General features: G+C 40.5%; 1 pseudogene; it reads right to left on the reverse strand.

Annotated features, from left to right (window-relative positions):
- Window positions 1-442: 442 nt before the first annotated feature.
- Window positions 443-18420, reverse strand: LOC128097075 (serine/threonine-protein kinase D3-like; annotated as a pseudogene).
- Window positions 18421-19251: the final 831 nt, after the last annotated feature.

The raw sequence follows: 19251 nt of genomic DNA on the forward strand, positions 1-19251 counted from the left end.
CATGAGCAAAATGAGATTTTCACACTGTAATTATTATAAGACATCTGAGATGATTAAGGTGTGCAGCTAAGTCTAGTCTCTGGAAAGAAGAAAATTCCTGATTTATATCATTTTCCAATTGCCTTTTTAATGAGACATTCTTAAATGCAAAGCAACAAGCTAGCACCAGCCAATACCTGCAACACCTCTCCTACTCACATGTGAAGCAACTGTTTGCCTCCTTCCCTGAATTAGAGCTGAAGTAGCAATCAGATGTTGTCTATCCTAACCTTTCTACCCAACAATCAACCAGAAAGAAATTGATAAAGCACTCCATCTCCAAGTCATCTTAGAACTGGTCCACAACTGGTCCCCAGAAGCAGGAGAAGTCTGCAAATCTGAGACAGGGCATGGGAGGTCTCAACCGAAAAGAGTGAACACAGCGCTGGCTGCTGCTGTCGCATTACACATGCAGCCATGCACCACCTCTAGCTGTAGCAGTCGAACAAGTAGCTGAGGAGTAGGTGCCGATTCTATCTTGGTCTCCCTCCTCCTCCTTGTTCCCATTGACCATGCTGCCAAATCCAGAACTGTCACTCCGCTGCTCTATCATTGGAAGAAGGAGGAGGTGTCTAAAAAGACCAGTACAATAATTCATTCCACCTCTTCACAATCCTGCCTGGAGTCAAGGTTATATAAAATTGACCAATAGGGCCAGGAAGGATTTAATGTAGTCCTCATGAACCGTATTTCAGGGGAGTATATTTTCTTTGTTAAGGTGCTTCTCCTGCCACAGTTAAGCAACACCCTACTCTGAAAACATGCTAACAGCACTCACCACTGCATGGTTTCCTGGGTAAAGATTAACTAATATTGTCTCCATTGTGACAAGCTTTCTATTTGTGGCTAAAGACAGATGGACCTAGTTCTGTGTGTGCCTCCACTGCAACCACTCTGCCGGGAAATTCTTTCAGTTGTGGGGAAACAATCCTGAACAAGGCTAGTCCAAGGTTTATATTTCCATATTTCACTTGTACCTGAATTCTATCTCAAATTTTCAGGGTATATGATGAGAAATTTAAGAAGTCTTGTTTCTTCCTCTTCTTTTATTTTTCTAAGTCTGGGATAATCTATGAAAATCTGCTTCTGGTAATATTCTAATCCCTAATTAAAAGCACATGGCAAGCTCCAAGTTCAGGTTGTTAAAATCTTCAGAAAATGAAGTTGCTTTTGTAATTCTGGAGCCTAAGTGACAGGTCATCAGATAACTTCTAATGTGTAGGAGCCTCTCTAGGAATGTTTTATGCTCTGGTGAGACACATTCCCAAAACCTAGGAGCAGTAAGAACTTCTCTGCAATCTAGAGACTTCTGTATGGTCACACAAAACATGAACTCACTGGTGTTTTGTCTGGGCTATACCCGCTAATGTTCTCAGTCTCTCTTAAGACCCCTTCCACATCACGCAGACATTTGCTTTTATTTGTCAGTTCACGTGTTTTACTCTTCTCCTCACCAAAGTGCATACTTGTGAGGGCAGTGACCATGGAGGGTTCAAGTTTTTCTCTGTGCACCCAGAATAAGGCTCAGCACATAGTAAATGCCTCAAGAATCTGACGGTATTTGTACATTTTGTATTTGAATAAGTTGTCTGCCTAGTAGTTTTACCCATCACCTCTCTAAATCTGTAAATATAAATTATGAGGTAGATGGTAGAAAGTTCAGGCTTAGATCTAGACCATTTTGGTTCAAAAAGGGGAATCTTCAGGTCATGGAAGCAGTCATCATCATCAGAAAGCTTCACCACAGCGTGTGAAGGTAAACACCACCTCTCAGAAAAAGATACGGAAGGAATCCAAGCAGTCAGAGTGAAAGAGCATCTGGGAAGCTTGAATAAAGTTCCCAAAAGTCTGGCTTTGACACAGTAGCAAAGGATAGACTCCATTATTAGAATTGTGGAAACTGGACATGATGACCCACACCTGCAGTTCCAGCACCTAAAAGATGGAGGCCAAAAATTCAGGAATTCAAATTTGTCTTCAGCTACATAATAAGTTGAGGCCAACCAGGCTACATTAGACCCTATTCTAAAAACAAAACTAAAAAAGGGGGTGGGGAGAGGTATAACCAAAACTAAGGATTATAATAAAGCCTCATGGAAAATCACTACTTTGTAAGCTACTTTAAAAATCTAATTAAAAAGAAAATAAAAAAAGAGTTTGAACAGAAGTATCTTGAATGAGTAGCTAATGCAGCTCCTAGAAGCTATAAGTTGGTTATTAATAAAAGTCCCAGTGATGAGCATTGGACACCTTCATATGAGTTGTTGGCCCAAAAACCCCATAAGGCCCTAAAACAATACAGGCTATTGTCATTGCTCTTGGTTGCCCATGAGAGTTAGACAGTAAGGCCCTGTTGCTGAAGACACAATATATTTTGGTTATAGGATGTAGAGAAATAAAGCTGGGACTGAGCAAGAAGCTTCCTCCCTCCTGTCTAGCTTCCACAGAGCATTTGCATGTACACATAGTTTTCCTCAAGAATACTACCTTCTCCTGTCTGTCTGACTTACTTGTCTGAGGAACACAGGTCTACTGTGATCAGCCTCATTTTACGACAAGAAGGTAGAGCCCATATGGAAGCTCAGACCTGTATGCATGTGGATTATGAACTTAAATCCCATGATCATCTGCTTTGGGTTGGGTGTGTTTTCTGAAAGAAGCCGTAGCCTGCTTTCTGTCACGTTTCCCATATAGTACTTCAATTTCCTGTCTTCATAGACAGCCATGTCCTCAGGATCTGGGGCCCAGGTTTAAACATGTGATCACAAGAGGGAAAGCTCTCAGGGGTGTGCAAAGATGACCTAACACATTAATTGGTTACTTTAATGTTTAATTCATCATGTTTTCATTTTCTGCAGAGGAAAAACAAGAATTCATGAAGTTGAGCAACGGAGCTAAGAGCATTGGTGCCTAGGCTCTGGTTTCTTCATGATTCAGTTCTACTGGACACACAGTGAGTTATATAAAACCACATAAAAATAAAGCACTCATCTAAGAACATCTAGAAATCCAGGGCTGCAGAAAGTTATAATGGCCAGAGTTCAGCAAAGGATATGTCATTGACCATTGTCACTATCTCCAGGCTCCTGTTCACAGAGATACTGATTTAGACTAACATGGGATGGTTTGAATGATAATGACCCACATGGACTCATATGTTTGAATATTTGGTCCCCAGTTGGTGGAACTGTTTTGGGGAAGATTAGGAGGCCTGATCTTATTGGAGGAAATTTGTCACTGGGAGTAGGGTTTGAAGTTCAAAGGACTCATGCCATCTCCAGAGTGCTTTCTGCTTCCTGTCTGTGGACCAGGATATGCACTCCCAGTTGCTTCTCCAGCATTATACCTGTCTGCCACCATGATGGTGATGGATGCTTATCCCTCTGGAACGGTAAACCTCAAATAAACCCTTCTGTAAGTTGCCTTGGTCATGGTGTTTCATCGCAGCAGTAGAAAAGTAACTAATACAGAGCATGTGTCTACAGTGGTGATGTTGGAAGGGGGAGAGAGCTCTTGTTTGAAAATGTTCTTTGCCATTGGAAATACATTATCCATCATTAATCAAGCCCTTTGGGAGACCAGACACTTTTCATCCCTGAATCTTTTAGCAACTCCTTATTCCTATCTCTTGGGTGAATGAACTTAAATCTAAGTATCTAAAATAAAAGCCAGAGGAATACTCCAGAGGAAATGACAAAAGTTTATTTGAAGATTGAATACTACAGAAACGCACAGTAGTATTGCATTTTGTCTAAAGCGGGGACCTCCTGGCTCTAGGTGACATAGTGCTTTTGAGTTTACAGTGAATTTGTGAGTGCTCAAAAAAAAAAAAAAGAAAACTCATCAGAAATAGTATTTTTATGCAATTGATTTGTCAGTGCAGTCACTATTCAGAGTCCTCTCCAGACCAGCTGCTCATTGCCCCACACTGGAGCTCTGAAGCCTGGGAAGATGTTTATGGCCCCAGGAGCTCATAAAGTAAAACTGTGAAAATATTCCCGCTGACAATGCAGCAGGGACTCTGAAAACTAATTAGATGTAATAGCCCTGTCCACACAAACGATATACTCCAGTTAGAAAGCACACTTCCTGACACACATACTTGCCCCAGGAAACAGTGGTGTGATTATGCTCATGCTCTGGAGATAGAATCTGTGTCTTTCTAGGAATTTAATGCCACCTTCCTGACTTGATATACATCTTTGATAAATGACATGAATCACATGCGTCAGGTATTTACCCACCTTTCTATACTAAACTGTTTTGCCCTAGGGACAGAAGAGGCTATAACATGAGTCATGGTATCTGCTCCATTGCATTTTGCAGCTTAGGCAACTATATTCCATTTCTATTAAGAATTTCATACTTACAATTGCAAACAATGCACTTCCAGAATGCAGTATTACTTATCCTTCATAGTCACCCTGTGTGATTGATGTTATCCCTATTTCAGACCTGAGGTTTCTCAGGTGCCTGCAATGCAAAGCATTGGTATTAGAGAAACCTAAGTCTAAACACCCTTAAGAAACTGACTTCCAATGGAGAATGATACAAATAAGTAAATGAGATGTACCCAAGCCAAGGAGCCTAGATATAGTACCTGGGGGCAGGGAAGTTAAGAGAACTCCTGAAGATGAGAAAAACTGCAGTAAGATTCAAATAACCAGATGAAGGTAGCCATGCAGAAAGCTGGCGAGCAAGATGTATTCCAAGAAAGCAGCAAATATAATACCTAAAACAGTAGTGAGCAGAGAGTACATTGGAGGCCAGCATGGATACTGTCTATATGAAGAGAGGAACAAGGAAATAGAATATAATAGTACATTTAATAGACAGCCTGGGCCCTGACCACACTCTAGCAAGGAGCTAGATTTAGCCCAATTGCAATAAGAAGCAGTCAGATGAGTGACATAGCAATAATGAAACACAGCATTTTAAAGCTCAATAAATTGATCCAGGCTGCTTGCATTCAAATCCTACTCCTGTAATTACTAGCAATGTATCCTTACCAAGCTCCTCATTTCTCTATCCCTTAGTTTTCTAATCTATGGAATAGAAGCAGATATAATAGCCATTTCAATGGGTGTAAATGGACAAGTGAAAGCAAGCTCAGGAAAGGGTCTGGTAGATAATAACAACACGTGTTAGTTATCATTACGGGTTTGGAGAAGGCATTCCAACAGCTTTGTGAGGTGGGACTCTAATGGCCAATAGTGGAGACAGAGGTAACAAATAAGGGGGCTGTTTCTGTATCTAGGTGATAAATGGTAGAGGCATAGTCTGGAGCTAAAGCAGTGGAAATAGTAGTGGTTGGAATGAGAATCTATTCGGTATGCTTTGCCAACAAGACTTACTCACACAGAAAAAGTGTGGTGTGAGACAGAGTCAATTTTGACTCTCATGTTATGATTGTTTTTCCCAAGAACAGTGTGAACAGTGGTGTTCTGAATCCTTGCTATACCAGGGCCAGGGCACCAGTGTTTTGATGACTGGTGGTATCTTGCTAAAAATCCAAAGGATGTAAATATCCATGCCTAAATGCTGGGAGAGAGAGCTCTACCTATAGAGCAAATAAACTGCGGGACTAGATGGAAATAACAAATAGCAGAATGGTAACAAGAGAGAAGAGAGCCAAGGAGTATAAACTGAGAATCTCATTTTAATGTCACAATCACGGTGGAAAATTAATCAGATAAGACAGAAGGAAATTGAGATAAATATTCCAGAAGCCTAGAAAAGACATAATATCAAAACAGAGCACATGTATCAAATATATCAGAAACACCAAAATAAAAAAGGAAGATGGAAATGTCAAATGTTGACTTTGGCTGTGTAAAGATAGTTGGTGACCTCAATAGTCGGAAACAGAATATGAAAGTGAGATAAGTACTGATGTTAATCTAGAATTGGAATGAGTGAAGGAAATTCTGATTATACCTGAGATCTTGATCTATGAAATGAGGAAATAAGAATTTAGAGAGGGGAAGTGGCTTGCTTCAGGAAGCAATCAGCAAAGACTATGTAGAAAGATGTCTGTGTTTTCATGAGCAAATGATGCAGACCTACATGTGCTCAAGAATGGAAACTACAAGTTGTCACAAAATGCTGAGAGCACAGACTATTTTGATCCTATTTCAATTGTGTGGTGTATTTTGGATACTGGTTTGAAAGCATCTTTTTGTCATGAGAAAATGGAAGGAAACATTTGAAAGGAAGAAAAGGCTAACCATCTACCAGTGTACATTGCATAAGTGCCTGGGATGAGGAAAATGGAAATGAGCTGTGATGGGAAATTGTGCAGAGCTGTGAAATGCAAGAGGAAACTTTCAAAGAGCAGCTGATGCAGGCACAGAAGTCTAGAGAGTCATCCCCCACTTGTTCAAAGCAGAAAACACATTCTGTGCCTTAAAAAAATTCAGAGTAGAAAACTCTTACAAAAAAGAACAAAGACAATGTGTTCAAACTTCCTTTTATTTGAAATAGGAAGTGATCCTTTCCAAAAAGCTTAATTTTGGCTCTGGTGAGCTCTCCTTTTAACCACCAGTAACAGCATAATTATAATCACTGTGTGTTTATATTTCACTTTTGGAAAAAGGAAACTATTTTGTCCTTAGTTCCTTAAAGGAATTAATGAGATGCCCTTATAGGTAATTATAAAATGATCTTTATTTCCAGCTCTATCTTTAAATATACTTGCAAAATAGATACTCTCATAACCTTGTGACCAGGTTATTTTTGAAAGGTAAGGTATTATGTAAGTTGTAAGAATTTAATAGTTTAGCTAAAGTAAAAATTAAAAAAAAAGTAGCATGAATGACAGGACCCCAAAGAGTATGATATAAATTATAGTTCTAGTAATTTGCTTGGAAGTTACTTCCAAGAAAACCCCTAAAGATTTCTAATCTCAATTATGATTCCAGAAAGCTTCCCTTTAAGGTTCTCCTCTCAGAATTAAGAACCATAGGTGAGTGTGATAGGTAAACGGTGCTGGTGGCAGCGCTGGTGGTGGTGCTGGTTACCATGTGGAAAGGTCACAGTCACGACAGAACCCACTGTTAGCTTTTAGAGTTTTATTAGGAGGGGAAAAGGGGCAAAGGGAAAGAGAAGAGAGCCAGGCCTGGTAGGGAAGGGGAGAAGGCAGCAGAGCAGAGAGTAGGGAGCAGAGAGGGAATAGAGAGAGAGCAGAAAGCAGAGAGAGAGGGTGGGGGTTCATGTCCAGCTTTTTAAGGCGCAGATTGTGTGACCACGAGGTGGGTACATAGTCACCAGAGCCCGCTGATGACATAAGATGCAAGACCCCGAGCTGTGCATGTGCAGGAGTGAGGGCAGGATCTTAACAGAGTGAGCATAGAAGATGAGAAGACACAGTAGTTTATGACACCCTGACCAGCTGAAGACATGCAGAGAAGGGGGTGACTCGGCAGAAATTCTATCTAACTCCCAAGTGCCAAAGAAATAGCAATGGAGTGGAATAAGGAATCATGGGCCCAAATTAGTCTGGTTTTCAATCTGCTTCTTCCATTTTGTTTGATTTTCTTCTGTGACACTTTCATTTTCCAACATGGTAGACATCTCACCAGGCTACTACTATATACAAGCTCTTGAAGAACAATTAGTAAATCTAGCAGTTATGAAATAAAAAAAAAGATTAAAAACATTACCTGGGGGAGACAGCTAAGTATGTAAAGTCCTAGGCTTATGTAAGCATAAGGACCTGAGTTTGAGCCCCCAAACACACATTTTAAAAAAGCCAGGTACAGTGGCCTGCACTTGTCATTCCAGCACTGGAGAGGCAGAGTAAGGCAGATTCCTGGGGCTCAGTAGCTAGCCAGCCTAGCTAACCAGGTGATCCATAGTGAGAGACATTGTCTAAAGGCAAAATGATGGTGCCAAGGCTTGGGGCACACTAAAGAAGAAGATGCAGAGAAAGCATGAGAGTAAAATCATAGAGTGGAGTGCTACACAATGCTGTCTTCAAAACATGGCATAGCTGTCACACCCCTGAACCCACAACATCTGTCCTTACCTGCACAAGACCAAGCTAGCCAAAACCCCAGCTTAAACAGAGTAGATGATCACCAGGCCACACTCCATGGCAGTTAAGAGTTGCTGTGGAAGGGAGAACCATTCATTCGTTTATTAGAATGTGGCCATTGATAGATTTCCCACACTCCACAGGATGTCCTCATACCCATGTACCTATGAACTTAGTGGTTCATCAAAAAATAGAGACATGAAATTAGAAGAGGGCATGTTGGGGGCATATGGGTAGAGTTGAAGAAGGGAAATGCAGTAGATATGAAAATATTTCATTATATACATGTATGACATTTTCAAAAAATAAAACTTATGAATAGAAAAAATTTTAAAGGTGAAAGGCAACTATAGTTGTCCAGTGATCTACACACACCCCTCAACAGACAGACAGACAGACAGACACACACACACACACACACACACACACACACACACACACACATACACACACACCTGCACACAAACATATATCCACATAAACAGAAACAGCTGCTTTAGATTAATTTCCGTGACTGTGATTAATACCAGATAAAAAACAACTTAGGAAAGAGAGAATTTATTTAGTTTACAGTTCCAGATTATAATTTACTATTGTGGGAAGTCAGGTGGAGCTTGAAGCAACCAGTCATATCACACCCATAGCTGAGAGCAGAGAAAAATAAATTCATGCATGCCTACCATGCTCATGCCCTCCCTATATACATATACAATCCAGGCCCATCCTCTGTGGCCCACAGTGGGCTGAGTCTTTCCACATCAATTAACAGTTAAGACAATCCTCCATAGACTTGCCCTCAGGCCAACCTCATCTAAACTGTTCTTCACTTAGACTTCTCTTCCAAGTGATTCTGGGCTGTATCAAGCTGTCAATTAAAATTAGCCATCACAACTTCATGCCTTGTTAACTTGACATACACATTACTTTAAGCCCTAACCTATCCTTTTCCCTGAAGACCCATGTTTAATCTCATAATATAAAATACAATTCAATTTTAAATGTACTCATAGTCTTTAAAACTTCTAACAGTTTAAAGATCTTAAATCTCTTTACTGTGAGCTCCTGTAACAAAGAAGAAATATTTGCAAGCTATAATGGCACAAGGCAAACACTCTCATTTGAAAATGGAAGAATCAGAGCATAGTAAGGAATTAACAAACCAGAAAACCCAAATCCAGAATGGAAAAGCCCAACTCCTGTAGTTCCACACCCTATAGCTGGGGCTGCTGAAGCAATTTGCTGGACTCCAAAGAATTTGCATAGTCTAGCACTCCAATTCTGCCACCTACAGCACACAGCTTCACTCATAGGCTTACGTCTGCTCCGCTCAAAAACTGCAGCTTTCCCTGGAGACTGCCGCACAGTCTTGGAATCTCCAAAGGTTTTGGGTCCTCATTGCAACTGAGGCTTTGCCTTCACAGCTCCATAAAAATCACACTTCGGGGCCACTTTGCAGGAGCTCTGAATGACACCACCACACAGTACCTGGCCTAAGCTAATCTCTATGGCCCCTCAGTCTTGCATCATTGCCCTTCAAGCCAGTACAATGTAGATAGCGTTTATGACATTGCCTAGTTCTGCTGCTTGCTTGAAATGTAGCACAGTTACATCAGTGATTGTTGACCCCAAAAATACACTTTCTTGTTGCCCTAGTACAAGGCAGCCTTCTTTATCGTTGTCCTGATTTCTCTATCAGTTAGACTTGCTGTTTCAGCACCAGCCTGACTCTGCCATGCTGAAAGGTCCTCTACTAAATGAAGTCTATTTTCTTGTAAGTACATTTGACCCAAGTTCTTAGGACAAGGGCAGAACAAAGCCATATTCTCGGCCAAAATGTCATGAGAACGATCCCTATCCCAGTTCCTCTTATAGTCTTTCTTCTCCTCTGAAACCTAATGGTCCAGGCCTCCACTGCCCACAGTTCTCCCAGCATTAGAGTCTTCCAAGCTCCCACTATAAGGTAAAGATCTAATACCATAATTCAATTGCTGTGGATATTGCTCTGTATAAATAAACTGATTGGCCAGTAGCCAGACAGGAAGTATAGGCGGGACTAACAGACAGGAGAATTGAGGGAACAGGAAGGCAGAGGAGGAGACTGCTGGAGCCACTGCCAGGACAAGGAAGATGTAAGGTACCGGTAAGCCATGAGCCACGTGGCAAAATATAGATTAATAGAAATGGGCTAAATATAAGAGTAAGAGCTATACAATGATAGGCCTGAGCTAATGGCCAAGCAGTTTAAATAATATAAGCGTCTGTATGTTTATTTTATAAGTGGGCTACGGGACTGGCGGGACTTGGCGGGACCTGGAAAGAAAACTCCAGCTACATTCAATGGCTTTTTCTATCCAGTGCGTATCAAATACGTGCATGCTCTTCCAGAAGACAACTCCAAAGCCTCAAAAAGACACATAGCTGGCTTATCACAGTAGCAGCTCCACTTCCTTAGCAGTTTCTGCCTTTCAGTTTATTTCTGTTTCTCTGATAAAATATCCTGACCAAAAAGAAGATAAAACAAACAAAAACAAAAATAAGAAGCAACAACTTAGAAGATAAAGGTTTGCTTGTCTTATTCAAGGTTGTTCCCAGAGTGACGGTCTGTGACCTGGAATTGCAAGCCAAATAAACCTTTTCTGCCCTAAGTTCCTTTTTGTGAGGAATTTTTAATTCATTCTTTGAGAACTTTTTAAATTTAAATATATTTTGATCATATTCTTCTCCTCCCTCAAGTCCTTCCAAATCTTCTCCCCTTCCCTACCTATTCAACTTTAATTTCATTCTCAAAAACCAACAAAAACCTAATGCAAAACACCCCAAAACCAAGAAAACAAAATAAAACCATGGGGGAAAAACAAAACAAACAAACAAAAATAAAAACAAAACAAAAAAAACATAACCAAATAAAGACACACAAAAAAAAACTGTGGCATCCATTGCATGTTGGTCAACCACTCCTGAACATGAGGCTTGTTCTGGAGTGGTTGATGTACCCAGTGACATTCTATTATAGAAAACTGATTTTCTCTCTCCCAACAGTTGTTAACCTTTACCCTAGTAGCTAGGTTTTCATTCATTCATTCATTTTTAAAAATATAACAAAATAAAATATAATGGGATCAAACAAAATCTATCACTTTGGAATTGGACAAGACAAACAAACCAACAGAAGGAAAAGAGACCAAGGAAAAGATCAAATCAGAGACCCACTCATTGGCACACTCAGGAGTCCCATAAAAACACTAAACTTGAAGTCATAATATAAATGCAGAGGACCTCATGCAGACCTGTGCAGGCCCTATGCATGCTGCCTCAGTCTGTGTGAGTTCAGATGAATTTGGTTCATGTTGATTTGTTTTCTTTGTGTCCTCCAACCCCTCTGGTTTTTACACATTTTCTGCCTCCTCTTCCATAGGGTTGCCTAAGCCCAAAGGGGAGGGATTTGATGGAGATATCCATTTAGGGCTGTTCCAAGGTATCTCACTGTCTGTGTAATATCTGGCTGTTAGTCTCCATATTTCTTCCAATTTGCTGCAGGAGTAAGTTTCTCTAATAATGGCTGAACGAGGCACTGTGAGTATAACAGAATGTCATTAGGAGTCATGTTATCATTTTTGTCTTTTCTTTAGACCAGTATTATTTGGTTTTCCCCTAGGTCCTTGATCTATCTAGTCTCAGGTTCTTGGCCACCCAAGCAGTATCAGATATGAGTTATAACTCATGGAGTGGGACTTAAGTCAAATCAGTCATTGGTTGGTTACTCCTGCAAGCTTTGCACCACCATTACCCTAACGTATCTTGCAGGCCATACACCACTGTAGATAAAGGATTTGTGGCTAGCTTGGTTCTTATGTTAGTCTTTTAATAGAGTGCAAAGTACCTTTCTGTACCAAAGACACTGGAACATAGAGGTAAAGGCTCTAAGTAGGCACCAGCTCAACATTTCCATGTTTAATATGGGTGTTGTCTTCAGCAATGGGGCCTTGTTACCAGTTTGTAAAGAGCAACCTACAGTTTTGGCAATAGCATGGGTTGTTTGTGAACTATACTCCATCCCCCAGTATCCTTATCTTACCCAATCTCTGCTACAATTCAATAAGGCCAACTAACTAACTTAAATCTAATGTGAGTAGACAACAACTGTGCCTGGCCCATGAGAAACCTCTCAGGGAGATGCCTTCATATTATTCGCATTCCATTCCAACTGGCAAGGATGGTGAAATCCAGAGCATACTAAGCTGAAGATGGCATTCTTACATTTACTTCCAGCACCAAATTATTTGAAAAAGCAGACTTTCCTTGCTAACTTGTGGCATTACTTATTCTGTTATAAAGGGGCAGAGAATTAACTTTAGCTGAATTTGAGCCATTACATCTTAAGTGAATTTGCAATAGCACTTTAGCCTACTCTAGTTTGTATAAGTAGCTCTTACTGGTTGCCTCATTTCTCTGAAGAGTTATAGCTTATGGGACATCTTTAAATGATATTACTCCATAAGGAACTAATATCTAGGAGGTAACTTGGGGCTAAAAATGCTTATTTGCATGTTTGGTATGAATTCCTGTGAGTTTGTCTCAATGACACTAAAAATGATCAAATCTCTCTAAGAAGGCACTTTAAACCTCACTTATATGCTATGAAGCTCCAGCAGTCCTGTGTTCTACCCTATACACATCAGTGTAAGGGACTCCTAGCTGTGGATGTAGAGGTCAGTGGTACAGATTCTGAACTTGAGGGGAGATAACACAGCAGGTGCTTACATGCCATTTTCTTTGACTTAAAACTTTTCAGTGGCAACTGATTTTAGAAATTAAATAACTTGAATGCAGAGTTTGACATTTCCAAACTTGATCTGTATTGTGAAAGTGAGTTTCATAAGTAGTAATACCTTCAACAAATATTTCATTTTTGTTGATTTTCAGAGAATGGTTTGAATATAAATCCACTGGACACAAGAACCTTGCGTGGGACAATAACTGTGGTCTGTATTTACATTTTCTTCTATAACATCATACAACACAGACCATTAACAGTATTATTTTAATTCCCAGATTGGTAAAATTCTGCATCTCATTTTCAATACATGTATAAGTAGACACACCTGTAAGTAATTTCTTTAAATCATTTTTCAGTTACAACTTAGATTGAAGTTTCTGCTTTTAATTAGAGCAGTTTCTTGCTTTGCTTTAACATAAATTTTATCACCAGTATTGAAGTACACAATATAACAGCTCTCAAACAGCAGAGTGCCTTTGAAATCCAAACTCTTAGACCTAGATTAATTCTGATTGGCTTGTGATTTGGCTTTTGCAGTATCCACTTTGGGCTGTGACTTGGCCTTTGATTGTGGTACTTCATTGTTTCCTCTCCCTAATGGAAATAAGGCTTTGAGGCTAGCTCTCTTAAGAAAATGTTCATGGCCAGTCATGTGTTAGCTCTGTGTGAACAGTGTGGAATACAATCCTTCACTATTTCCTGGATGTTGATGAGGTACGGACCACTATTTTTGTTTTAGAGACAAGGAAACTGGGAGTTGGAGAAGTTAAGAAATTGGCCCATGGTCACACAGAAAAGTAAGTACTGGACGAGGAAACAGCCAACAGAATCAACTAAGCCGGATTGTCCTCTCCATACACTGCGTTGTTCATACTGTTCATGGAACATTTCCAAACACAGTTGCTCCATTAGAAACTAGTGTCTCCACCTCACATAACCAATGTAGAAACTCAGGCCTCCAAAGAGACAGACAAGAATGGCAGAGGGATTTGATTTCATTCTCTCGTCCTCACCCAGACACCCCTAACCACAGCACCGTCCCGTTACCCTGTGGCATTATGAGACGGCTCACCAGAATTGCTCCACTTTGGATTCCAGTCTGATTTCTATTTGAATTGGGAAGCTATGTTTGTTGGTTGGTTGGTTAGTTGGCTTAGCATTAGTTTTGTTTTGTATTAGTTTTTATTGGGTGATATTGTGCCTTAACCAATATGTAGCCGCTTGACTCCTTCTCTTTCATACCTGATTTTCTTTTAATGTGATAAGTTAGTCTATGCAAACCCCACACTCTTCACTGAGATTTAATATGTGTTATTGGGTTTGTTTTTATTTCTCAGGAAAGCCTATTTGAGGACCAAATTGAAAATGTGAGTAATTTATTGGGGTAGTACCCATGAAAGATAAAGGGAATTAGGAGGAGACAAAGAGATACTATTTATAGCTAAGTACAGCTGACATTGGGAGTGTGTGAAGAAAGTGAAAGAAAGGGTGAGTTGTAGGAAATGCTTCAAGCTGGGGTGTAACTCTAAAAGGCCGCAGACATTACCATGGGATATTAGCGCAAGGCTTGCCTATGGAATAATCATGAGTTGGATATAATGAGCAGTCCCATGCGACTCAATAAAGCCTGGTCATTGGCCACAAACTCCCAAAGTGAGGGTGTCCTCAACTCAAATACTGCAACAGATTCATGAGGACTAGTCCTAGAGAATGGAATAATAAACTCCAAGGTTATAGGTTCTAAATAGGATCCAAGTACAGATGATGTAAAGGGTTTGTTGAAAAAGGGATCCCAGGAAACATCAGTAGCAAGTGAAGAAATAACTCACAGAAGGAAGACCAATAAAATGTGTTTGATCATGCTTGTTCCCTGTTGCTGTCATGGCAAACAACTCAAACCCTGATGGCTTTAATTTAATAGCATAAAAACACTTTGTTGTTTTTAAATATTTTTATTCTTTGAACATTTTATAGATTCATACAATGCATTTTGATCATTTTTACCTCTATTTCTCCCCCTAACTGCCAGGATCTTGCCCCCTAATTTTGAATCTCTCTTTAAAAAATAACCCAGAGTCCAGTTGCTGCTGCCCATAACTTCCTAGGGATGGGGCCATCGGTGCAGGGTTGACCATAACCTTAAAGAAGATCAAGTTGCCCTTCCTGCTGTGTAATATTTGTTTAACCAGGCAAAGATGTGTTGCATTTGTGCCCACTGCATTTACTAACTGTGTAAAGATGTGTTGCATTTGCATTAATTAAATAAAGTTAACCTGGACTCACAGAGGCAGTGTTACCAACTGGTTAACAGGAAGGGCCAGGGAGGAGATTGGCATGGGTTTTTTTAGTTGGGGTGGTGTGGAAGGGAGTGGCTTCCAGTTGCCAGCAAAGAGAGAAAGTTAAACAGTTGCTACTCAAACTCTCTAAGCTCACAAGTTTTCACCCTAGCCTTTGCATCTCAAGTTTTATTAAAACGATAGAAATTTAGTTAGAACTGACTTTAGTGGCAGCAACAGAGCCATTGTCTGGGGGAACAGAACTCCCCCCAGGCTAAGGCCTTGGCAGCCAGGCCTCTAGCAGTTTAAAGCGTAGCCACTGTAAGGAAGGTAAAAACAACACCCTACAGAAGCCCTCAGCTAGAACAGGGGTTTGTGAACCCCTCCCCACTGGAATGGTGATTGGTTCGATCTTGTGCAGGTAGCCACAGCTGCAGAGAGTTCATGAGCACAGCTGTTTCATCATGTCCAGAAGATTCTGTTCCTCCTGGTCCTCCCCAACTCTGGCACATGCACTCTTTCTGCCCCTCTTAGCAATGGTCCCTGAGCCTTAGGGAGGAGAGGAGGTATGATATTGGCTGTCTCATTTGTGGAGGACCACTCCTCAGCAACTTACTCTCCGCACTTTGACCAGTTGTGAATTTCTCAGTTAACTGCCGTCCTCCATGCAAGGAAACTTCTCCGAGGAGGTCGGAACACTGCAGCAATCTAACTTCGTATTATTCTTAAAAAGGCTTACGAGAAAATATCCAGCAAATTTCAATGGCTGCTGATATTTACTGACTGCTTACTATACGCCAAACATTGCCCTAAGTTCTTCTCATATATATTAGCTCATGTGGATGTCTGAGAAAGTACTACTATGCAACCTTTATACACAGAGAAACTGAGGCATAAAGAAAAAGAAGTCACTGTACCATGTTTACAGTTTTAGTGATACATGTACCAGAACCTAGCTCTGAAGCCAGTATTCTGAACTACTCCACTATGCTGTCTTCCTCTTCCGTTCTACTAGAACTTTATGATCCCTCCCCTTTGCTACACCAATCCAAAGAGAACATGTATATTCACACTGTTTATACACATAAAAGCAACTGCTTCCTACCTTACTAAAGATGACTATTCAAATGCAATTCTACTTTTTTCCATCTTTAGCTATAAATATGTTTTGAGTCATTACTCTGATGATCCTTTTGAATCTTGACAATCATTCCAGCATAACTTTTACACATTTCTGAGGGTATATAATGTCTTATTATATACCTATATATTTCCTTCTTAGTTTTAAATGTGCATCAAGTGAAAATCATTATCAAGTGTTACTAACACATTCACATGGATGTAATTACTGAGCAGGTTGTCCCTGCTGGTACACTGGACCACCCACCCTTCCTTCACCATTGTGCTGCTCCTCCTCTTTGTGTACTTGATAGACAGTACAACCCTCATCAAAGGGATATTATTGCTTATGGATGGACTAAAAATATTTAAAATTTATGATCAATATTTTCAGTTTTTTTAAAAAAGAATCATACCCTCATTAAATTTTTAAAAGATAACTGAGCTAATATTTTTCAAAATATTGTAAGAAGACAATGTCTTAAAAAGAAAATAAATTAGCCCTGTTATACTGATACACATTTAACTTATCAAACTGCTATAATCCTGTAACTACAGTGTTTATCATGGTCATTTCCAAAAGGCCATGGACACGCATGAGAGGGTAGTGAAGGGACGGGGAGATGATAGATGGAGCAGAAGGGATCTTCTGGCCAGATGACTTGGGGCCTGGGAGGTATTTGGATTTTTCTGTTGAGGAATTTTCTTGCCCTGATTGTCTTCACAGTCTCCTCATCTCACTCCTCATCAAGATCAATCGGGTCCATAAAGAATATTCTGTCTTCTGGGGGGGATGGCTCCTCTGAGTCATCCAAGCCCCTACTGCCATGGATTTTCATATTGTTACTGTCAATACCCATGGGTGTACCTGTAGTGGGAGCCATTCCAGCTTTGATCTGGAAGTTCCAATCCCCACTGAGGCTTCAGTAACCTGTCACGCCTACAAGGCGGGGCCAAGAGAGGACCCTGAAGACCCGAGATCCAGATGTGCCGGCTCTCTTGGTTCCTGGACCCTGGACGCTGGAGGTAGACTGAACAGAGTTCTTCAGAGAACACCACCAGACTGCACTACATCTTTCCCAGACCCTGTTATCTATCCCTTCATTTGTGAGTTACCCCACAAAATAAACCTCCTTTTTAACTACGTGGAGTTGCCTTAATAATTTCACCAATATGTACCTGTATCAGTTCGCAGACTGGAAGGCTCTCCATTGAAAGTAACTTAGCCAAGGCCATCTCTCAGTACTTTCAATGCACAGCATTTATGGCAGTTGAATTTATAATCTTTCCACTGCATTCCTTGGCAAAAGAGGCCTTTCTGTAGTCACTTGCAGTCCTGACATATTGTTGGACTGCTGTAAGAATGGACAGCAAATGTGTGTGGAACTTTGACCCTGCACATCACTATCTTTTCCATCCAGATTGGATGACCAGGATGTAATTCTCTTACTTGGTTCTTCATGAGTATGTGACGCTTCACTGAGAAGGAGCACACATTCAGACTGCAGGGTCTTGGAACTGAGAAGTCAGGTTCCAGCAGAGATACATTTGACAGATGCCTCTTTCTTACTTACTATAGTTATTGGAATCTTGAAGGCACATCATTTATGATAATTTAATCCACAGCCTTCCCATTTTAATCCTTGGCATACCAATCCCCAGAGCATTTCACCCAAGTAATCACAAAAAGCAGGTGTTTTATAAGAATGTACATAGAGAATATGAGGGCAGATCTGGAGGTCCTCTACTGTGGCCAAGGATGACAGAACAACTTCTACAAGATCTCCTTCATGGATTTCATATCCTGAGGTAATCAGCCGCAAAATGTTTTCTGAGTTCATGTCAGAGAAAGAGAAGAATTTTATTATACGTGCCAAGGAATCCACACTCTGGAAACTTCTGATGAACAATGGAGTACACAAGGTCTTTGACAGTAGAGACATTTCTTTTGATGATAACACTTCCCACATGAGGCCAATCTGAAGCATAAATGAAACAGTATGCACTGAGCCTCTAGAGTTTGTGAGTGATGGGGCACTGAAGCTGCCTTTGCAGAGCTGAGCTGAGAGTCCTGTCTTGGGACTTGAACACGGAGAAGGAGTTGGAAGCACAGCAGAAAGAGGTGCAGGAAACCCAGACTTCTGGGCTGATGGAGAGGAATTATTTGCAGGCATCTGCCTTTCCTTAATCTACAAAAATAGCTGTCAATGCTTTTTAGATGGTTTTGAAGAAAATTTCAAAATAACAGCAGTTAAAAAATGACTGCGCTTCTGGATGTAGACGAAAGCTGCTTGTGTTCCTCGGTTGAGCTACTCAGGCCATGACAAATTCTGTTGCTGCAAGCTGAATGCACAAAAGGTCCTATTGCTCTCACCCTCAGTCCCATCAAGAACTTCGTCCTTAGGACCACATCCAGATCTGTAACTCGCCTCACATCACAGTTAACATCCTAAGAATACAGCTGGTCTGATTATTTTATAAAACATCTTTGCTTATTTGAAATCTGTTCTTGTCTTTTCTGTTTCATTTCAGAAAATACCAATTGAACGCAGTTGCTTTGTGTCAAGATGAGATCTTCTTGATTAAAGGTAGTGTTTCAGATAATCTATTCCTTCAGTAATTGGTGGGACACCTCAAACAGTCCCACCTTAAATCACCCTCTCATATGTATTCATTTCCATCTTGGGTAGGGGGGTTAACTTCCCTCTGATGAAGTATAAAACTTTTAAAGATACTACAAGCATATTTCTTTTGATGAATGAGTCCACAGAAAAAAGCTGATGTCTTCCGAAATGCTGTCAACAGAGAGGCAGTTTCGGCCCCCCGAGCAGGAATCAACAAGGCTTCATGCACCTTGCAAGATCATACCCGCTGCCCATGCCCTTTCCTCATGTCCTTCTTCCAATCCCCAAAATAAATACTTTTTATCTCACAATTTCTGTAGGTCAGGATCCCAGGCACAGTGTATATGAATTGGTCCTGTTGATGGTCTCACAGGACCAAAA

This window comes from Peromyscus californicus, unplaced genomic scaffold (genome assembly GCF_007827085.1).
Source record: "Peromyscus californicus insignis strain IS unplaced genomic scaffold, ASM782708v3 Scaffold_5__1_contigs__length_169319896, whole genome shotgun sequence".
NCBI classification, from domain to species: Eukaryota; Metazoa; Chordata; class Mammalia; order Rodentia; family Cricetidae; genus Peromyscus; species Peromyscus californicus.